At 37.5% G+C, this 24,520-nt stretch overlaps 1 long non-coding RNA gene across 2 annotated transcripts in view; it reads right to left on the bottom strand.

Moving 5' to 3' along the window:
• Positions 1–306: 306 nt before the first annotated feature.
• Positions 307–24,520, bottom strand: part of LOC118968749 (uncharacterized) — a 119,215-nt gene continuing 95,001 nt past the window's right edge. The window contains exons 3-5 of one of the 2 annotated variants that reach the window (XR_012129454.1): positions 4,321–4,462; positions 2,271–3,306; positions 307–439 (exon numbers count right to left, since the gene is read on the bottom strand). This is a non-coding gene — a long non-coding RNA (uncharacterized lncRNA). The remainder of the gene's footprint in view (positions 440–2,270; positions 3,307–4,320; positions 4,463–24,520) is intronic. The other variant, XR_012129459.1, reaches the window with a different exon arrangement.

The raw sequence follows: 24,520 nt of genomic DNA, 5'->3' as shown, positions 1-24,520 counted from the left end.
GGCCCATGTTGAACTTACCACTGTATCCCAGTACATAGCAATGCCTGATACACGCAGTGTTAGGAAAATAGATATTGTTATGCAGGAAAATAGATATGAGTGGGGTGGAAAGAGAATAAGGCTAGTAAAACCCATTAGAAGGGACTCAATGAGTTAACCAGTTAGTGTATGAAAGCTCAGAAGGCCAGGAACAACTTGGCCTGGAATGCTTGAATACTCTCCAGATAAAATTATCTCAGCATAGCCTATGTTTTCATTGTGTCAATTAGAACATACCATTGTAAGATTTACTTTAGCCTACTCAAAGGCCCAGTTTATTCAGGAAGAATTACGTCTTAAAGCTAAGATTGCATTTTAATCAAACGGACGGTGGCTCAGCACACCTTGGAGGCAGGGCAGACAGTCTTGACTGATACGTTTCCAGACAGAAGCTGATAACCTAGAAAAGAATCAAAATAGTAAATTTCTTGTGTTAAGTTAAAAGAAGAAACTTAATGTCTTATCAAAGAAGAACATTCTGGGACCATTTGGCAGGTCTGTACCTGCCCCTTGGTTGCTTTTCTGAAAATCCTCAACCACCTATAAAACCCTAGACCCTGAGCCTTTCAGTGTGCTCCTCTCTCTGAGGTTGCCCACATGTTCTAAGTGCATAACCTTTTTGCCTTAAGACTTTTTCCCATCTTTCAGGGTGTCTCTCCTTCCTGAGGTCACCTGCACTTTTTCTCTCTTTAAATAAAACTTAAACCTTTCAGGGTGCCTCTCCTCCCTGAGGTCGTGTGAACTTTTCTCTCTTTAAGTAAGTAACTTTAAATAAAACTTCTACTCTGCTTCATTACTGTGTCTCTGCCCTTCAATTCTTTGTTGCAGCAGGGACAAGAACCGAGGAAAATACACAGTGCTCCCCCTAACAGTAGCTACTCAATAAATATTTCTTGAATGAATAAATGCTGCTTTAAAATTCTTTTTTTCCCATTTAACAATATGTCTCAGAGCCTTCCCATTGCAGTAATTCGGCTAGTAAGATAATCAGAAACATCCCTTCCACCTTTCTCTGGGCCTTGATCCTCTGGGACTTTGAGGAGGAGATACTAACCATAGAAGGCCTGCAGGATCTAGGCCGGGAGATGACCTAGGGCATTTGAAAGAAACTATGTAAGCTCCATTTCTCACTGTTTGGTACCCTTTTGTTCTGTTTTTTATAAACCTTATTGAGTTATTTTTAAATATTCCAGCCTGGGCCTCAGATGAACTGTAGGAATGAATCTGGAAGGGGACTCTAAAATGAATTAAGTTAATCATCACTTGAGATTGAGGGTTAAAGAGATCCCCAGGACTGGGTGAATCTGGCAGAACAGAACAAGAAGAAAGAAAGTCTAGCCATCTCCTCCCTGAATGTCAGTTCTTCCATTGCTAATCTTGAAAGTTTAAGGAATATTTTATTAAAGAATAGTACAGATATTGTAACAGCACAAATAGTGTAACCCCTTACAAATACAAGGGCCCCCTGTAAGTTGTTTTCCTTGTATACTTAACATGGTTATGAACTCACTCTCATGGTCCCTTCATACTATTCTCCCCCAACTGACTCCAAGCTCCTCAAGATAGAGACCATATTACATTCATCTTAGCCTCCCCAGCACCAAGTTTAATGCCTAGTGCCTTGTAGATGCATAGTGTTTGCTGAGTTAAAGAAAAGTCAAATATGAGATAGAGATAGATTTCTAATTTTGGTTAAAACAAAATACTGGTCATATTTTTACCTTCCTGGAACCCTGAGAGAACCTGCATGCAATGAGACTAATGCAGAGGCTAGTGTGCATTTGCTCTGATATTATACTTCTGTTTAATAAAACCAGATGGCCAACTGGAAAAGACACCCCTAGGGAGATTAACTTAAATAAAAGTACTGTAGATAAAAGTATATTTGTGAAATCTCTGATAATTACATTTAGGTCTTGAAAGACTTGAAATATCTCCTTCATCATTAGGAATTGCACCTCTTCTAAAGAGATATAGAAGATCCCCTTCCATCCCTGCCACTTGTATATCTTTTTCAAATACTCTTGGCACTCCCTCTTACTGGAGCCACTGCAGTGGCTCCCAGTGGCACTCAGGCTTTGACCAGCATTGCATGAGTATAACCTGACAGGCCTTGCTTCAGGCCTGGGCCATGAGCTGTACTGAGACAGGAGACAGCCATGGGAAATGGCTCAGTACACATGTACACACAACCCAGTAGTATAGAACAGGGGCCCATAATCAATGCTCACCTTTCATTCTCTGGGCAGCAGGCACTTCTGAGACAATTTCATAAGGCTGTTTGGATGGTCCCATGGCACCAGGTAGCAGTTACCAGCAACAGTGAACTTGATAATCCACACTTGCATTCACTTTGCTTCTTCTTGTTTCACTTATTCATTCCTCAGCCCTGGTCTTCAGAATCACTTTCCAAATAAGTGGGGTAGTAATATGCTGCACTTGGGAATACTGTTCTGAATCATTAATCTAGCAATTCAGAAATTGCCAGCTTTTGAGTGGGGCACAGAGCAAGTGTGTGTTCTACATCAAGTCTAGGCTGCAGTGCAAGTTCCCTGCTCTTCAGGCCATTTGACCCAATGGGTCAAATGATGCTGATGTATCTGAGAGATAAGGATACATCTGTGCGGAGTCTCTGGTAAATGCTAAGAGAAGAGTAGCCATGTGGGTTATGCCTATTATAATAGAGAAGTACTCTTTTTGAAAGACAACTCCAGAAATACTCTGGGCCCCAGTTCAAACTTAGAATTGATATGTGACATCAAGAAACTACAGGACTAAAGCTGCTAATTATCAGAAGAGTATTACCTTATTCACTGTTAGTGGGCATAATAGTAATCCACTGTGCAAAAAAGGTACATTTGGGATTGGGTCTGGGCAGGTCCAGAAATCACAAGTAAATTACATGAATTAGTGTACCTGTCTCCTAGGATATCTAGCTCTGTTAGTGAAACCAATACATTTCCCTTTACTCAAATCTACTGCTTCCCTGGAGGTTTTCTTTGACAACAGTTTTCTAATGGAGAAAGAAAAGGTTTAGACCGCATCCACAGATAGGTAAATGCAGTATGTTCATGTGACTATATATGGGCTGCTACTCCACCATAGCCCACTTAGGGGTTTCCCTAAAGGACACTTGGAAAGGGAAATCCTTCCCTTGCTACAAAACTGTAATCAGGACACTTGTCTATCACTTTGTATAGAGGGTGAAGTGGCCCAAGGTATGGATTCCTGGGGAGTGATGAATGGTTTGATTGATCGATCAAAGGCCTGAAAGAAACAAAATTGGCAATCACAGAAAAACAAATATGGGAAAGAGGCCAGGAGTACACATAAAGCTTGTGATTTTTTTGTGTCTTAGGTTAATGCCCACAAAAGAGCACAGGGTACTGTGGAGGCACTCAATAAACAAGTGGGCAGAAAGACTTGTCCTATGGATGTCAAAGAGCTTGTCCCCTCAGTCACCTCAGTGCTGGTCCATGAACAGAACAGCCATTGTAGCAGAGATTGAGGCTGGTAAGCAGCCTCCAAGATGGCCATCAAGGATTCCTGCCTCCTAGCATTCCTGCCCTTGTGTAAACCCCTCCAAGATGGCCATCAAGGATTCCTGCCTCCTAGCATTCCTGCCCTTGTGTAAACCCCTCCCCACAAATGTGGATCTATTGATGTGATTCTAACAAACAGAATGTGGAGAAGCGATGGGATGTCTCTTCTGATACTAGATTATAAAAAAGGCTTCCACCTTTTCCTGCTTTTTCTTGGGTCATTCACACTGTGGGCAGCCAGTTGCCATGTCATGCCTTCACATGGCTATGGAAAAGTCCACATGATGAGGGACTGAGGCCTACCAACATCCACTTGAGTGAGTTTGAGAGGATCCCCTGACTGAGTCTTCAGATGGGACTGCACTTGCAGACTATAGCTTGACTGCAATCTCTTGAGAGAGACTGAGCCAGAGACAGTTAGCTAAAATGCACCCAGATTCCTGACCCATGGAAACAGCAATCATAAATGTTTGTTTTTTTAATCCATTAACTTCTGGGATAATTTGTTATGCGGCAAGAGTTAGCTAATACAGAGCCTATGCATGAGCTTCCTTTCATCAAGGCTGATATAGTTACTTCCATTGCTGCATAGCTAAGCTGCCAACAGTAGAGACCAATACAGAGTCCTTGCCACGGTACCAGTCCAGAAGGTATCTGGTTGGAAGTTTGATTACATAGGCCACCTTCCTCCCTGGAAGGTACACTGTGACAACCATAGGAATACACCTCCCATGTCTACCTTCAACTTCTGTGGGGAGCAGAGTTGACTGCCAGCCTCCAACTTCCATGCCTTCCACACTTTGGAGTCACGTATTCACCCAAGGACAGACTTCTCTCAGCCAATTATTGAGCACAGCAGAGGTACTAGAGCCAGATGATTCCTGTCCAACATGAGAAACCTTTGCTCAGGAACTCCCTACTGACCTGGTGAAGACTATAAGAACTTCAGTGCAGTCTGAAGCTCTACACCTAATCTTTCCTTTCCGCGTCTTTTTCACAGGTATCAGATCACACCTGTGTTGCAGTCTGGAGGTTCTCTTGCTTACCCCTGCTCTCTCCCTCCATTCCAGTAACAGATATTTCCTCCAATAAATGCTTGCATGTCTAACCCTATTTTGACATCTGCTTCTTGAAGGATCTCAATTCCATACAGGCAGTGATCTATCCTTACCAGAATTAGCATCTAATCCAGATAAGGATTTTCTTATTGATGTGGCATTTTACTCAACATTGCCTAAGATCAAAGGAAGCATAACAATGTGTCCACAGAATTCCTTGGTCTTACCATATGCCTCATCTACTAGAAGCAACCTTTAATAAAATGTAGAAAGGCCTGTTAAAGATCCAGCTAATGTGACAATCTGGGAACACTACATACACTGTGGGGCTAGGGCTCCATTTTCCAGGATTTGACATATGCACCAAACCAATGGCTGACATACTGTCCCTCAATATATAGAATATGTGGAATGGAATCAAGAAACCAAGGGATGGAAATGGGATAGGCATCTTCTTTTTACCATCACTTCCATGAACCAACTTGTGGAATTTTTTTTCTGTCTGTGCCACCTAAGGCTCTGTCAGATTAGAGGTCCTGCTTCCATGGAGAATGCTTCAACTATAGGAAATAGTAAGAATTCTGTTGAGCCTAAATCTATGTCTACTATCTGATTGTTTTGGGCTCCTCATATGTGTGGATTATCAAGGTAAAAAAATAAAATAAAGAAACTCACTATACTGATAGTGGAAATTGATCCTGAAATACCATGAGGAGCTAGGGTTGTGACTTCACAGTAGATGTAGAGGTGAGTGTTTCTGGACCTTAAAGCACTCCCTAGGGGTATTGTTTAAAGCCACTAAGTTTGTGGAGATTTGCTACAGAAGAAATAGGAAACTAATATATCCACTGTGAGCTGATGTCACCTGGTAGGGCCCAATCTTCTTTTCTTTCCCAAATGATGTTTCTACTACCTATGAGGGTCAGCCAGGGCATTAGTCATGTCACTTCTATGACTGAATGTGTGACCCTTCTTAGGAATCCACGGAGGAAGGTTGGGCTGAAGCTCACCAGGCATGTACCTATTGGAGCCTGCCCAAGAAGATTTGACAGTCTAGGAAAGCTTAACATGTGATACCCAAAGACCCACAAATCTTGCTCCAAGTATCAAGCACAGATGCTTACATAGGCATCCTAAAAGACATGTACAAGAATGTTCAGAAATGATTATAATAGCCAGAACCTGGAAATAACACAACTCTGTGGCTTTCCTTTTCACTCTCTGAATGGTGTATTAGATGAATAGAAGTTCTTGATTTTAGATTCAGATTTTAGTAGTCCAGTTACTACATTTTTCCCTTTATGGTGAGAGCTTTTTGTATCCTGTTTAAGGAATCTTTGTCTACATACAAGTTTATAAATATATTATCCTATGTTTTATTATTGAAGATTTATTTTTTACCTTTCACATTTAGATCCACATTCTAAAAGGATTCACATTTGTGTGTGGTGTGAAGTAGGAGGTGTCAACATTAAAATTTTTACTATATGAATTTATCATTGTTTAAATTCTTCTGCATACTATGCTTTCTGCTCTGTTTATAAATTGTTAGTGGCATCTAAGTTAAACACTATTAACTGACTTACCCAACATTCATTCCTTAAACCCTTCTTCCTTACCTGATTCCATTGTACAGCCTACTTTCGTAGCCTCCCTTTCAACAAGAGGTGGTCAAGTGCACAATTTTGGGCAATTACATGTAAGTGGAAAGAGTGTAGATGGTGTTGGAAATGCTTTGGATTTCTTGATAAAAGGGACAAATACAGGGGACTGCCCTTTCCTACTTCTTCCATGAGAGCTGATGGAAAACCTAGAGTTAAAATATCCATCCTTCAACCATGAGGGGAACATAAAAATTTCAGAGACAGCAGTTCTGATATCATTAGCTGTGGAATCAAAACAAGCAACTGACTATTTCTAGTCATCCTCTATGAGAAAACAAATCTTCATGTATTTAAGCTGATGTTTATGAGATTTCTGCTACTAGCAGCTCAGGGGCTTTTCTAACTGATACAGAATCCATTACCACTTCATGTATTTCTCTCTTTGTTGGGGAGAGGAAGATACAGCTATTGGATCTTTGGAGGATGCCTGTGAAAAGAAAAATACCTCCAAATGTGGCTTTCACAATGTTCTGTGTTCTCATTGTATGTATGTATTAAACATGCAACTTAAATGGTCACAGGTCACAGAGTATTCACGCTGGAGAGCTGCGTGTTTTAGTCAATAGGAGTTCTATACAGGCATCAAAATAATCTAATCCTTTTGTTATTGCCTTGCAGAGGGCTCTATTTACAGCTGAACAGGTATCTGATGTAAGAATTCATTGTTCTGACACATATTGCAATTGTGATGTACAGTTTTTAATGTAACATGTTACATTAGCTCAGCCCATAGTCTAATACTGTATAACATAAATTTTGCCAAAAGGAATGACACTACATGACACTGACTTTTAAAAGACACACACCATTTTTTCAGATCATACACCTTTTATCCATGAGTGCCCAATTCAAAAATCAAGCTGGCAGACAAAAGTGGAGTGAATGTGTAGCCTCAAAGTAGCATATTTATCTTGAGTAGCTTTGCACATTTCTACCTGTAGTCAATGATTCCATTCTATTTTTATGTTGCAATGCATGAGCAACGTTAATGGACCTTTTCTGTCACTTGAAGTAAGACTTTTATTCAGGGTCAATCAAGAGAGACCTGAAAGGTGTTTTGGATTACAAACTATGGATAAAATTTTTTTATGTGTTTATTGTGAGCTGTCTATGACTGTTCTATTTGAAACCTTCACCAGAATATTTATGATTATTTTATTTTATCCTATCTGTAACTCTTTATTCCTTTCAATAAGATATCTCTTAGATGTGAAATAGGTTCAGTTGTCATCACATATTCTTTTTTGACATAATAGGAATAGGTTTATAGTAGTAGGAAATGCAACAAAAAAATAAGGATTTTTGGATAATAAATTACAGTTTTTCAATTGCTAAAAATATAGCAAATGAATCATTCACAAAGATTCATTCATATATATTTTTTAATTTAAATTCACCTTTTAAAAAAATTAGCTTCCAACAGAATTTCTTCTGTATTATGGTAAACTACTTAAAACCTAGAGAATTCTTCTTGGGTTATAAACCTAAAGTAATAATAATAATAATAAGCTGTCATCTGGGAAAGCTTACTAGAATTTGGCAGAAGTGTCCCAAGAGGAAGGAAATCTTTGTGAAATGACTTTTCTCCTAATATTTCAAGGTAATATAAAGATACTACTTCTTAACTGAAGAGAGAGATATCATCTCACCTTCTATATTTCAACTTCTACAACTTTCAATTCCAGCATTACTACTCTAATATTTAATTATTACCACAATTATTTCTGTTCCATTACTACCACACTTTTTTTGCACATATATGTGTGGGTGTGATTGCTATTTAGTCATATAATTGATATTTTTGAGAATCCTTTTTTAAATAAGATTTATACGCTTCCAAATGATCTGGAAACTTTAGAGCTGATAGAACTCAACCGATTCTCCTTGGATTTTTAGCCACACAAGAAATCAGAGTATTGAAATCCAATACAGACCTTGGTTGAATTCAGTACAACTGAAAGTCTATATGACAGCAAGTAACCATTAATTAATAGCTGATTTTCCCCCCACTTCTTACTCAAATGTTTTGGCATTCAGTCTGTAGTGACATTCCTGAAATGACTGAAAACAGGGATTTGGGCCTTGGTTAAGATACATTCTTATTTGATAAACATGAGCAATTTACTAATTCTCCCTGAGACTCAGTTTCCTCAACAGTAAAGTACAAACAAAATATGTGCCATATCAAGTTATGAGTGTGAAATTTGTGTAAGACAATGTATGTAAAGCATCTAGCAAAATGCCTAGCATATCATAAGTGTTCAATAAAAAATTTTGACTATTATTATTACATGCTTACTCATGTAGGCAAAGTAAAAAAAAAAAAATTATCCAGGATTGATGCTCTTTAATAAAATTAAACTTTGGGGCAAATTCATTTTTCTCAGTGAACTAGCAAAGGATTCCAATAGTAACCCTGTGTATCCATATATAAAGGCTATAAGTGGAGATATGAATAGTATTGATCTATTATAAACAGTAAAGGAAATGATCCTCACATATTAAATTTATTATTGGCAATTTGCAATATTAAAATGTCCTTCAAAGGAATATATTTGAAATAGTCTGTGTAAGTGGTATATTTATGCCTATGAGGTTTAATGCTAGCTATGTAATTGGAAAAAATAATAACTTTTCATTTTTCTTCTGAAGGACTTACAGGGTGATAGGCTGCAACAGCAAAAATAAAGAATTCTTAAATGTAGTAAGGGTTCAATAAATGATAATTATTACTTCTTAATAGGGCAGAATCTTTGTAAGTGAACTTTCATCATCTGAAGGGCATGTTGTACATTTAAAAATATATATAACAACATTTAAAATTGTGTCTTCATGCAGCCTATATGTTTTTTTTTGTACAGAAAAAAAAATTAGGGTAGGCAAATTCCTAAGAATTAAAAGAATATAAAGACATAAATCAATAAAATTACAAAAAAAGGTTTATTAGCATGTTCAATTCTTTCTTTTTAGAAGATGAGAATTCATCTTTACCAGATCACTGGAGAATAAACACTTGAAATGCACTATTTAACTCATATTAAATAAAAACTAGTGCCTACAAGTAAAGACGGATATATAATTTAAGTTGTATGAACTATCACACACATTGGAATTTTGCTTTCTTTGCTTTATAAAAGTCAATCTCTATAAGTAAAGATGAAAAAAATCAGTGTTTTACAAATACTACTTTGCAAATGATGACCTTTGGTTGGCTATCACACAAATCAAGCAGCTATATTTTAACTGTTCTAACAGGAATAAAAAGTAGCAGGGAAAAATATTCAAGACACATTGTCTCTCTAGAGCATAACATATCTGTTGGTTACAAAGTCACAAAGAGAGGGCTGTATGAATACTCAGTGAAATTTTCAAAAGGAGAAAAGGAAGCCTTAGAGCAAAAAACAAACTCCTAGTGGCCAGTGGCTGTTGCAAACTGTCTAAGCTTGACACTCATTGCACCCTTTAAACTTTCACTATCTTTATTTTTGCTTTTCAACCAATTGGAAATTGATATAAGGCTACAAAGACAAAAAGGAGTGAACAACAACACAATGAATTTAATATAAAGCTAAGAGCTAAAAGGAGTAGGGGTGAGTTGAAAAAAGGGAACAAACAAGGGTAAATAAGTTAAAAGAGTATGATCAAGATGAGAAGATCTGAAACAGCTAGGCACGCTAATACCCTAAACTCTAACTTTTCCTGAACTTGGCAAGTGAGAAGGGGAAAGCTCATTCCCTGTTTTTATTATGGTATTGTTTCAGTTGTTTAACAGAAATTAAGTAAAATAGCATAAATAAGCAGAAGGTACTTTTTCTCTGCTCCATGAGGTTCTAGAAGTCTAGACGCCTTCTAAGTTGTTCCATGAATGCCCTAGGATGTTGCCCTTTCCCATGGTCAAAGATGGCTTCCACCCCAGACTCACAGTCCATGCCCTTTTAAACGCATGAACTGGAAGATACTTGAAACACTTCTGCTCACATCCCATTGGCTAGAATTTAGTTACAAGGCCACACCTATTTATAAGAGAGGAGGAAAAATGTAATCTCCAGCTATGCTGCTGTGTATTCCACTAAAAGTCAGGGGTTATATTACTAAAAAGAAGAGGGAAGTATAGATATTTGGGGATAATTAAAAATCTCTGCCTCAGGGCTGCTTTTGGACACAAAATAACTGTTTCCAGTTGCTTCAGTGTGTGCATAGGAAAGAGAGAGATGCTTCCTTACTACACTGATGGACAGTGACTGCATTGGGGTGTGGATTGGGACTTGATAATATGGGTAAATGTAGTAACCACATTGTTTTTTCATGTGAAACCTTCATAAGAGTGTATGTCAATAATACCTTAATAAAAAAAAAACCCAAAGCAACCCTAAAAATAAAAATGGTAGAAAAGTTAAAAAAAAAAAAAGATATACAGGTAGGAGGCGATTTGCCTGCTTTGTAACCACAGCCCTCTGCTAATTACCATACCACTTTGATTACCATAGCTTTATAATAAGCCTTGAAATCAGAAAGCATGGGTTCTTTGTTCATCTTCAAAATTGTTTTGGCCATATATTCACTGGTTTTTACACATGAATTTTAGAATCAGCTTGTTATCTACAAAAATTCCTGATGGGAATTTGTTTGGGATTGCATATGATGTATAGATCAATTTGAGGAGAACTGACACATTAACAATATTGAGTCCTACAATTCATGGACACAATTTACATCTCCATTTATTTGGGTCTTCTATGACTTCTCTCATCTGTATTTCATAGTTTTTAGTATGCAGATCCTGCACATATTTTGTAGGATTTATAGCTAATTATCTCCTTATGTGTGTGCTATTGTAAGTGTTTAAAAAAATAATTTTGAATTGTCTATATATAAAAATTGAGTTGGTATTTTTGACATATGTATATATATATTTTATAATGTTCTTACATCATGTGATCTTGCTAAGCTCACTAGTTCTAGATTTTTTTATATATTCCATGAGATTTTCTACACAATCATGTCATCTGCAAATAGAGACTATTTCTTCCTTTCTATATTTTGCCTTTTTAAAAATCTTAGCATGCAGTTCATTTTTTTAACCATTAAGTAAAATAGCTGGTCTTTATCAGGTTAAGGGAATTCCTTTCTATTCTTTGTTTCCTTAGAGTTTTAAACATAAATGCAGGTTGAATTTTGTCAAATTCTCTCTCTTTTTTTTTTTCATCTATTGAGATGATCATTTTCTACTTTATCTGCTAATATGGTGAATTATATTGATTTTCAACTTATTGAATCAACCTTGTACTCCTGGAATGAACATCACTTGCTCATGAGATATCCTTTTATATATTTTTCTAGATTTTATTCTAATATGTTGTTGAGGGATTTTGGTCTCCAGCTTTCTTGTCTTGTATTACCTTTTTCTGCCTTTGGTAATGGGGTAATTCTAGACTCATAAGTAGCTGTTCACTCCCTTTCTATTTTCTGGAAAAAACTTGAGTGGAAATGGAATCAAAATTGAATAGAAAATTTCCTACTTAAATGTCTGGCAGAATTCTCAGTGAAACCATCTGGACCTGGAATTTTGTTTATTGGAAGATGTTTAACTACAAATTTGATTTCTTTACTAGGTATAGAACTATTCTTGTTATCTAGTTCTTGAAATTTGGTAGTTTGTATCTTTCAAGGAATTTGGCCATTTCATCTAAGTGGTTGAATTATGGATAGAGTGTGTTTGAAGTATTCTTTTATTATCCTTCTAATGTCTATATAGGGTTTTTAGTGATGTCCATCCTTTTCTTCCTCATACTGGTAAACTGTGTCCCCTCTCTCTTTTCTTAATTGAGGTAAAATACAAATAATACAAAATTGTCCATTAATCATTTTAAAGTATACAATTCAGTGGCATTTAATACATTCATAATGTTGTACAACCATTACATGTAGTTCTAAGACATTTTCATCACACCAAAAAGAAATTCTGTACCCAATAAGCCTCTGGGAACCACTAACCTACTTTCTGTCTCTAAGGATTTCCCTATTCTAGAAGCTTCATATAAATGGAATCATACAACTTGTGTTTGTGTTTGACCTCTTTGTCTTAGCGTAATGTTTCAGGGTGAATCCATGTTATAGTATGTAGTAGTATTTCATTCCCTTTTATGGCTGAATAATATTCCATTGTATAGATATACCACATTTTGCTTATTTGATGGACATTTGGGTTGTTTCTCCTTCTGGCTACTGTGAATAGTATAGCCATGAATATTCATATATACAAATATTTGAGTATTTGTTTTCAATGTCCTTTTTCTTTTTATACTTGATCAGTTGACCAGTCTGGCTATGTGTTTATCCATTTTATTGATCTTTTCAAAGAGGTAGCTTTTGGTTCATTGACCTTTACTGTTTTTTCTATTTTTCATTTCATTGAGTTCTGTTCTTATTTTTATATATTAGCCTTGTATTCTGTTAACTTGCTAAACTCATTTATTCACTCTAGGAGCTTTTTTCCTTCTCTGCTTTGTGTTTAATTTGCTCTTCTTTTATTGGTTTTATAAAGAGGAAGCTTAGATTATTGTTTTGAAACCTTTCTTTTTTTGAATATGAATATTTAGTGCTATAAATTTCCTTCTAAGCACTGATTTAGCTTCACCCCACAGATTTTGACATGCTGTATTTCATTTTCACTTAGTTCACAATATTTTCTGATTTTCCTTGAGACTTTCTCTTTGACCCATGGATTACTTAGAAGGGTGTTCTTTGTGGATTTTCTAGATATCTTTCTACTATAGATTTCTAATTTAATTCTGTTATGGCAGAGGGACATACTCAGTATAGTTTCAATTATTTCAAATGTGTTAAGGTGTATTTTATGGCCCAGAATATGCTCTATCTTGGTGAAAGTTTTATGTGTGCTTCCAAAAAATGTGTATTCTGCTATTGTTGGATGGTAAGTTATATAAATGTCAATTAGATCCAATAACTTGATGGAATAGTTCAATGTTCTATATCCTTGATGAATTTCTGTCTATTTATTATATCCATTGCAAAGAGAGGAGTGATGAAGTCTTCTTCTATAACTGTAGATACATCTCTTTCTCCATTCAATTCTGTAAACTTTTGCTTTGTTGTTAGGTGCTCTGTTGTTAGGTACATTCACATGTGTTGTTAGGAAGCTCTGTTGTTAGATGTGTTCATATTTAGGATTGTTATGTCTTCTTGGTGAATTCTCTTTATCAACCTAAAATGTCTCCCTTTATCATTAGTAATTTTCTATGCTCTGATGTCTATTTGATCTTATGCTAGTACATTCACTCCCTATTTCATTTGATGAGTGTTTGTATAGTATATCTTTGTCCATTCTTTTACTTTAACCTACTTATGTAGTTATATTTGAAGTGAGGTTTTGTAGACAACATATATTTTGTTCTTGTTTGTTTGCTGGTTTGACCAATCTATCTCTGTATTTGGTGAATTTAGACCATTTACATTTAATGTAATTATTGATATGATTTAGGCCATTTATTATTTTATGTTTGTCCCCTTCATTTTTTGTTCCTCCATTCCCCTTTGTTGGCTTCCTTTGGATTATTTGAATATTCCTTAATATTTCATTGTAATTTATCTATTGTCATTTGGGCTGTATCTCTTTGTGTATGTGTATGTATTTACTCTAGAGATTACCTAACCATTTACAGTCTACTCAGAGCTAGTATTTTACCACTTTAAGTAAAATACAGATGCCTTACAATCATAAAGATCCCTTTATCTTCCCATCTTTATGTTATTGTGGTCATATGAATTATCTTGTCATTCACAAAAAATGAGGTCTAGTAGTCTTGTGTCTTGAGAGGTATTTACATTTTAAAAAACAGGATAATTAAGAGAGCTGTGGGAATGAAGCAAGCCAAATGTTAGAATGAAGGTTTTACTGGTGATAATGTTAAGATGGTAGCAAAGGATCAGGAGATAAATGCTTTGGATACACAATGCCAGTTTATTCAAATAATTTTGGTGTGTTGCTTGGGAAAGAGGAATGTGTGGGTTGTGGAAGAGATTGCAAGTCTTGTAATCACAGTCCACAAAAAGAATTAAGAATATCTGGCTGCTTTTATATATTATTAGGGTTGAAACACTTCCTAGAGGATGAAGGTGCAGGGGGCAATTTCTCTGAAATAGGTGGTCCTTGGCTTAGCTCAGAATTACAAAAACAGACAATTATTTCCATAAACTCTGTATAACCTAGACCTGTGACAGATAGAGGTTCCACATTTCATGAAAAATAAAGGAAATTTATGCTATAAGCAGGTGATCATCTGGTAGGGTAGTACTGCTTAAGAAGCTTTCCTTTTCAAACTAGGACATCCTAAACAGATCAAAAGCATGTATATTCCTCAGCAATATTCAGCAACCTAAGCCTGAATTTTATACAAAGCCACATTTATTTTTAAGTTCAAATTTTGGTGTAAGCTTCAGGATTGGCTTATTTCTTTGAAGTACCAGCTGAATTATTTTTTTTCCATCTGGAGACAACCTTGGCTACAAACCACTCAAAACATGTCCCTGAGTTGTTCTTCCTTTGCTTCCCAGGCAGCCCCAGAACCATCCAAGAAGCAAGCAATTGTTAAGCTATGCTCTCTTCCCCTAGAATATCCTTTTAAGTCTCTCCTCAATCCAAAATAAAAACCTTTTGACATCTAAGCTCTAAGAAGGTCCTAAAAGAAAGCATTGAATACTATGGAAACAATCATTTGACATCAGTCCAGTAAATCCATCTTCGGGCTATACAGCTTATTTTATTGTAATGGTTTTATTTTGGGATTTATTGGCTTCCAGAACCAAGAAAAAAATATAGGAGCACTTTGTGCAACTGCTCAGTTATGGAGAATGGGGTAAAAATCAAGTATCTGTAAAATGTGCCACTCATTTATTTATTCTAGTTTTCTTCCTATTTTAACAAATTGTTTGATGTAAATTCATCTTGTTTTTGTAAATCATATACAGATTCTTAGACAGTAAATATCTTCTTTCCAATTTCAATAAAAGAGCAAGACAACTTGCAGCTCATATACACATCTGTTATCATTCAAGGCACAGTCAAGAGACAGAAACCATACCAGTTATTAGCACAGAAAAAATTTAATTGTTATCTAGGTATAAAGTAAATTAAGTAACTGAAAGGGCAAAAAAGAGGTGTCATAGAGATAGCAACTATAAGAAGCATTTACCGAGGGGATCACGGGAAGATGGCGGCGTGAGTAGTTCAGAGGAAAACTCCTCCCCAAAACATACATATTTATGAAAATACAATAAATACAACTATTCCTAAAAGAGACACCAGTGGATGCAGTACAACAGCCAGGATACATCTACATCTGTGAGAACTCAACATCACACGAAGGGGGTAAGACACAAGCTGCGGCCAGGTGGGACCCAAACACCCTCCCCACCCGAGAACCCGGTGGGAAGACAGGAGTAGAAACGGGGAGGGAGTGAAAGCCCAGGACTGCTAAACAAGCAGCTCTAGAAATCCATACCCAGAACACAGACACAAGGTGCATGGGGTGCTGGATATTAGAGAAACAGAAAAGCTAAACCTGTGGGCAGATCCCCACAACTAGCACCCGTGAGACAAAAGAAAAGCAACTGCTTTCTGTAAATCTTAAAGAGAGAGGGACCCCATAGCTGGACGAAGTCATCCCGGCACACTTAGCCAGCAGCTGGGAATCCCGGGGAACCTTAGGCACCCTAAACCCCAGGGAGGCAGCACAGCTCTGAAGCCCCTCATGGCACTAAGCAGCCTGCCAGTCATTCCTCCAACTGGCGCGGACCCGACTAACCGGCCCAGTGGCAGGAGAGTGGCAGCACGTGCTGGGGACGGTGGCGCTGGAAGGGACTGGGAGCAGATCCATGTGCCAACGGTGCCAGAGGAGACCAGGAGAGGCTTGTGCGAGCCCACAGCAGCACGACCAAACAGCACGGGCATGGCTCACATGCACTGGCAGCAGTGGAAACAGAAGAGCCGGTAGAGGCCCGCGCAAACCTGCAGCAGAGCCAGAGGGAGCAGGCATGATCTCAGCAGCTGACCGGAATCCCAGCCCAAGGCACAGCCACCTGGGCCAAACCCAAAGGCTGCTGCTGACACAGAGCTGCCCGGAAGGGGCACCAATAGCACGGAGGAGTGCACCTGGTGTGCCTGCCACTCCCCGCAGGGCTCCATGCTGCTCTGACAGAGACCCCACCCACAGCAGCTTAGGGGACTAACCCAGTGGCTGCTCCAGGAGTGTGGGTAACTATCACAGGCAGCGGAGAAGGGCAAGGCATCCAGCAAGCAGGAAAGAACTTTCTTTTCCCAGCTGACACACCCGCAACCTGCCTACAGCCACTGCTATCACCATAAAAAGGCAAAAAAATTTACTCCAGTCCAAGATACTTCAAACAACACCTGAGAGAGGATCTGCAGAGGCAGACCTAACCAGTCCCCCGAAAAAGAATTCAAAATAAAAATCATAAACATGCTGACAGAGCTGAAGAAAAATATGCAAGAGCTAAAGGATGAAGTCTGGACAGATATTACAGATGTCCAGAGGGAGATTACAGAAGTGAAACAAACTCTGGAAGGATTTATAAGCAGAATGGATAAGATGCAAGAGGCCATTGATGGAATAGAAACCAGAGAACAGGAATGCACAGAAGCTGATGCAGAGAGAGATAAAAGTATCTCCAGGAATGAAACAATATTAAGAGAACTGTGTGACCAATCCAAAAGGAACAATATCTGCATTAAAGGGGTACCAGAGGAAGAAGAGAGAGAAAAAGGGATAGAAAGTGTCTTTGAAGAAATAATTGCTGAGAACTTTCCCAAACTGGGGGAGGATATAGTTGCTCAGACTACGGAGGCACACAGAACTCCCAAGAGACAGGAACCAAAGAGGACAACACCAAGACACATAATAATTAAAATGGCAAAGATCAAGGACAAGGACAGAGTATTAAAGGCAGCCAGAGAGAGAAAAAAGGTCACCTACAAAGGAAAACCCATCAGGCTATCATCAGACTTCTCAACAGAAACCTTACAGGCCAGAACAGAATGGCATGATATATTTAATGCAATGAAACAGAAGGGCCTTGAACCAAGGACACTGTATACAGCACGATTATCATTTAAATATGAAGGAGGGATTCAACAATTCCCAGACAAGCAAAAGTTGAGGGAATTTGCCTCCTACACACCACCTCTACAGAGTATCTTAGAGGGACTGCTCTAGATGAGAGTACTCCTAAAAAGAGCACAGAACAAAACACCCAACATATGAAGAATGGAGGGGGAGGATAAAGAAGGGAAATAATCATCAGACTGTGTTTCTAACAGCTCAATAAGTGAGTTAAGTCAGACAGTAAGGTAGAAAACACGCTAACCTTGAACCTTTGGTAACCACGAATCTAAACCCTGCAATGGCAATAAGTACATATCTTTGAATAATCACCCTAAATGTAAATGGAGTGAATGCACCAATAAAAAGACACAGAGTAATAGAATGGATAAAAAAGCAAGACCCATCTATATGCTGCTTACAAGAAACCGCAAACCCAAAGACATGCACAGACTAAAAGTCAAGGGATGGAAAAACTTATTTCAGGCAAACAGCAGCGAGAAGAAAGCAGGGGTTGCAGTACTAATATCAGACAAAATAGACTTCAAAACAAAGAAAGTAACAAGAGATAAAGAAGGACACTACGTAATGATAAAGGGCTCGGTCCAACAAGAGGACATAACCATTCTAAATATATATGCACCCAATACAGGAGCACCAGCATATGTGAAACAAATACTAACAGAACTAAAGGGGGAAATAGACTGCAATGCATTCATTTTAGGAGACTTCAACACACCACTCACCCCAAAGGATAGATACACCGGGCAGAAAATAAGTAAGGACACGGAAGCACTGAACAACACAGTAGAGCAGATGGACCTAACAGACATCTATAGAACTCTACATCCAAAAGCCACAGTATACACATTCTTCTCAAGTGCACATAGAGCATTCTCCAGAATAGACCACATACTAGCCCACAAAAAGAGCCTCAGCAAAATCCAAAATATTGAAATTCTACCAACCAATTTTTCAGACCACAAAGGTATAAAAGTAGAAATAAATTCTACAAACAAAACAAAAAAGGCTCACAAACACATGGAGGCTTAACAACATGCTCCTAAATAATCAATGGATCAATGAAAAAATTAAAATAGAGATCAAGGAATATATAGAAACAAATGACAACAACAACACAAAGCCCCAACTTCTGTGGGACGCAGTGAAAACAGTCCTAAGAGGAAAGTATATAGCAATCCAGGCACACTTGAAGAAGGAAGAACAATCCCAAATGAATAGTCTAACATCACAATTATCAAAATTGGAAAAAGAAGAACAAATGAGGCCAGAAGTCAGCAGAAGGAAGGACATAATAAAGCTCAGAGAAGAAATAAACAAAATTGAGAAGAATAAACAATAGCAAAAATCAATGAAACCAAGAGCTGGTTCTTTGAGAAAATAAACAAAATAGATAAGCCTCTAGCCAAACTTATTAAGAGAAAAAGAGAATCAACACAAATCAACAGAATCAGAAATGAGAATGGAAAAATCATGACAGACTCCACAGAAATACAAAGAATTATTAGAGACTACAATGAAAACCTATACGCTAACAAGCTGGAAAACCTAGAAGAAATGGACAACTTCCTAGAAAAATACAACCTCCCAAGACTGACCAAGGAAGAAACACAAAAGTTAAACAGACCAATTAAGACCAAAGAAATTGAAACGGTAATCAAAAAACTACCCAAGAACAAAACCCCCGGGCCAGACGGATTTACCTCGGAATTTTATCAGACACACAGAGAAGACATAATACCCATTCTCCTTAAAGTGTTCCAAAAAATAGACGAGGAGGGAATACTCTTAAACTGATTCTATGAAGCCAACATCACCCTAATACCAAAACCAGGCAAAGACCCCACCAAAAAAGAAAACTACAGACCAATATCCCTGATGAATGTAGATGCAAAAATACTTAAAAAAATATTAGCAAACCGAATTCAAAAGTATATCAAGAGGATCATACAACATGACCAAGTGGGATTCATCCCAGGGATGCAAGGATGGTACAACATTCGAAAATTCATCAACATCATCCACCACATCAACAAAAAGAAAGACAAAAAACACATGATCATCTCCATAGATGCTGAAAAAGCATTCAACAAAATTCAACATCCATTCATGATAAAAACTCTCAGCAAAATGGGAATAGAGGGCCAGTTACTCAACATAATAAAGGCTATATATCATAAACCCACAGCCAACATTATACAGAACAGCGAGCTGAAAACTTCTCCTCTGAAATCGGGAACTAGACAGGGATGCCCACTCTCCCCACTGCTATTTAACATAGTACTGGAGGCCTGAGCCACGGCAATCAGACAAAACAAAGAAATACAAGGAATCCAGATTAGTAAAGAAGAAGTCAAACGGTCACTATTTGCAGATGACATGATATTGTACATAAAAAAACCCTAAAGACTCCACCCCAAAACTACTAGAACTGATATCAGAATACAGCAAAGTTGCAGTATACAAAATTAACACACAGAAATCTGTAGCTTTCCTATACACTAACAATGAACCAATAGAAAGAGAAATCAGGAAAACAATTCCATTCACCATTGCATCAAAAAGAATAAAATACCTAGGAATAAATCTAACCAAAGAAGTGAATGACCTATACTCTGAAAACTACAAGTCACTCTTAAGAGAAATTAAAGGGGACACTAACAAATGGAAACTCATCCCATGCTCATGGCTAAGAAGAATCAATATCGTCAAAATGGCCATCCTGCCCAAAGCAATATACAGATTTGATGCAATCCCTATGAAACTACCAGCAACATTCTTCAATGAACTGGAACAAAGAATTCAAAAATTCATATGGAAACACCAAAGACCCCGAATAGCCAAAACAATCCTGAGAAAGAAGAATAAAGTAGGGGGGATCTCACTCCCCAACTTCAAGCTCTACTACAAAGCCATAGTAATCAAGACAATTTGGTACTGGCACAAGAACAGAGCCACAGACCAGTGGAACAGAATAGAGACTCCAGACATTAACCCAAACATATATGGTCAATTAATATTTGATAAAGGAGCCATGGACCTACAATGGGGAAAAGACAGTCTCTTCAACAGATGGTGCTGGCAAAACTGGACAGCTACATGTTGGAGAATGAAACGGGACCATTGTCTAACCCCATATATAAAAGTAAATTGAAAATGGATCAAATACCTGAATGTAAGTCATAAAACCATTAAACTCTTAGAAAAAAACATAGGCAAAAACCTTTTAGACATAAACATGAGTGACCTCTTCTTGAACATATCTCCCCGGGCAAGGAAAACAACAGCAAAAATGAACAAGTGGGACTATATTAAGCTGAAAAGCTTCTGTACAGCAAAAGACACCATCAATAGAACAGAAAGGAACCCTACAGTATGGGAGAATATATTTGAAAATGACAGATCCGATAAAGGCTTGACATCCAAAATATATAAAGAGCTCATGTGCCTCAACAAACAAAAAACAAATAACCCAATTAAAAAATGGGCAGAGGAACTGAACAGACAGTTCTCCAAAAAAGAAATACAGATGGCCAACAGACACATGAAAAGATGCTCCACATCACTAATCATCAGAGAAATGCAAATTAAAACTACAATGAGGTATCACCTCACACCAGTAAGGATGGCTACCATCCAAAAGACAAACAACAACAAATGTTGGCAAGGCTGTGGAGAAAGGGGAACCTCCTACACTGCTGGTGGGAATGTAAATTAGTTCAACCATTGTGGAAAGCAGTATGGAGGTTCATCAAAATGCTGAAAACAGACTTACCATTTGACCCAGGAATTCCACTTCTAGGAATTTACCCTAAGAATGCAACAGCCCAGATTGAGAAAGACAGATGCACCCCTATGTTTATCACAGCACTATTTACAATAGCCAAGAATTGGAAGCAACCTAAATGTCCATCGGTAGATGAATGGATAAAGAAGATGTGGTACATATACACAATGGAATACTACTCAGCCATAAGAAGAGGGCAAATCCTACCATTTGCAGCAACATGGATGGACCTGGAGGGTATTATGCTCAGTGAAATAAGCCAAATGGAGAAAAAGAAATAACAAATGATTTCACTCATCTGTGGAGTATAAGAACAAAGGAAAAACTGAAGGAACAAAACAGCAGCAGAATCACAGAACCCAAAAATGGACTAACAGGTACCAAAGGGAAAGGGACTGGGGAGGATGGGTGGGTAGGGAGGGATAAGGGGGGTAGGGGAAGAAGAAGAGTGGTATTAAGATAAGCATGCATGGGGGGGTGGGAGAAAGGGGAGGGCTGTACAACACAGAGAAGACAAGTAGTGATTCTACAACATTTTGCTATGGTGATGGACAGTGACTGTAAAGGAGTTTATAGGGGGGACCTGGTATAGGGGAGAGCCTAGTAAACATAATATTCTTCATGTAAGGGTAGATTAAAGATAAAAAAAAAAGAAAGTGAAGGGGGATTACTCCCTGATAGGATAAAACTAACTGTAAATCAACGATTAATGCATGCTTTAAATATCCTTCATTTTGATCACTTAAAAGGTGTCAGATGATTGGCTATGGATATACACTTTTCTGATAATATTCCTTTCTCTTAAAAAAAAACAGTTCCTGTGTGGTGACCTCCAACGAGTTCTACATAATGGTATAAAGGGCATATCAAAGTGTGGGCAAAGGGTCTGTTTGTGTTTATACAGAGGATCAAAGCCTAATTTGGCTACCCAGAAAATGAACTAAGATACGATAGGAAGAAGAACTTCCAACATCAGCACTCTCTGGAAGAGACATACCAGAAGATTATCATCAAAAAACCTCAACAAAGATCCAGCCGATGCTGCAGTTGTAGCTGCATCCATCCCACTGGTTCCTGGACTTGCCATTGGAATGGAGAAGGAGATATCTAAGCTGGCCTGTGCTTTCAGTAAAACAACAAATTTGACTGGATCTATACTGTTGGAACTCAACCAAGAATTAGGAGAAGTGCAAGTTGTAGCGCTCCAAAATCTTACAACTACAGACTATCTACTGTTAAAAGAACATATGGGATGTGAACAGTTCCCAGGAATGGGTTGTTTTAATTTGTCTGATTTTTCTCAGACTGTTCAAGTACAGTTGGACAATATCCATCATATCATAGACAAATTTTCACAAATTATTAGGGTGCCTAACTGGTTTTCTTGGCTTCACTGGAGATGGCTGGTAATTATAGATCTGCTTTGGTTATGTAACTGTATTCCTATTATGTTAATGTGTATGTGCAATTTAATTAGTAATTTAAAACCTATACATGCGTAAGTTACTCTACAAGAAGATATGTCAAAGAAATAACCAATCCTCCCATGTTTTCTTCCGTCTGCTACCTCTATAGCTTTTCTTCTTCCTTCCTAATTACAACCCTTAAATAGAATTCATGCCTCATATCGAATTCACTGAGTAGCATAACTCCTCCAAGCGGTAAAGATACCTCACGACAAATGCTGGGCATAGAGGCCACAGGGCATAAATCTGCAAAGAAGTAAAAAGCTAACCTTTTCAAACAATATGGCTTCTCTCTCACCAACTTTACATCTCCCTGTATGGCCCCGGAAGATGACTGGTTAGCCAGAGATGGGTAAGATTCCTCAAGGGAGGAACAACCTAAGACAGGCACAATCGCAGGGGGACCATCAGGTGAGAAATTGGGGATCAACAGTGGTGAGGCTTAGAACCTCACCCCCCCTGTTTTGAGAGAAATCTTCTGCATCTGTGGATGTTTTAATGCCCTTGTCTAGCTTGGATTAACACATAGTCTACAGGCACACACCTGATCATCTACATTTGCTCTCTTACAACACTAAACTATGTTTTCTACCTTTATCTTGCATCTACCTACCACTTCAGCATTTTATTTAAAAATAATAATAATAATAATAATAATAATAATAAAGGGAGAAATGTGGGATTCACATATAAATCAAGTACAAAAATCAAATGAATATTCATATTTGACCTGATTGTTTATAGGTCATAATGCGTGATCAAAACCAAAAGTTTCTGTGATGAATGCCCTTGTACTGTTCACCATGTAAGAATTTATTCACTATGTAAGAATTCGTTCACCATGTAAGAACTTGTTCGTTATGCTTCAGAAGATTGGAGACTGACGAGAATTAGGTTTGAGATGGATTAATGATTGTACATTGAGCATTGACCCCCCTATACTGAATTTTATTGTTGTTAACAACCATTTGATCAATAAATATGAGAGATGCCCTCTCAAAATAAATAAATAAATAAATAAATAAATAAATAAATAAATAAATAAATAAATAAATAAATAATAGAGAAATCAACATTTTGCAAAAAAAAAAAAAAATGAAACGAATATTCATATATGACCTGATTGTTTATAGTTCATAATGAGTGATCAAAACTGAAAGTTTCTGTGATGACTGCCCTTGTACTGTTCACCATGTAAGAACTTATTTACTATGTAAGAATTTGTTCACCATGTAAGAACTTGTTCATTATGCTTCAGAAGATTGGAGACTGATGAGAATTAGGCTGGGTGTGGATTAATGATTGTGCATTGAGCATTGCGTCCCCTATACAGAATTTTATTGCTAACAACCATTTGATCAATAAATATGAGAGATGCCCTCTCAAAAAAAAAAAAAAAGAAAGAAAGAAAGCACTGGAAACAAACAAGATATCCTTTAGTAGGTGAATGGATAAGTAAACTTTGTTATATCCAGACAATGGACTATATTATTCAGTGCTAAAAAGAAATAAGCTATCAAGCAATAAAAAGTCATGAGGGAAACTTAAATACATGTTACTAAGTGAAAGAAGCCAATATAAGAACACTATACATTGTATGGTTCCAACTACACTCTACAAAAAGCAAAACTATGGAAACAGTAAAAAGATCAGTGGTTACAAGGGGTTTAGGAGAGGGAAGGATGCATTAGGGGAGCACAAAGGATTTTTAGGGCAGTGAACCTACTTTACAGGATACTACAATGGTGGAAAATGGCATTAAATATTTGTCCAAACCCATAGAATGCACAACACCAACAACATAG

This window comes from Manis javanica, chromosome 1 (assembly GCF_040802235.1).
Source record: "Manis javanica isolate MJ-LG chromosome 1, MJ_LKY, whole genome shotgun sequence".
Classification (NCBI taxonomy): Eukaryota; Metazoa; Chordata; class Mammalia; order Pholidota; family Manidae; genus Manis; species Manis javanica.
The sequence above is the reverse complement of the archived record's forward strand: the minus strand, read 5'-3'. Positions and strand labels throughout refer to the sequence as shown.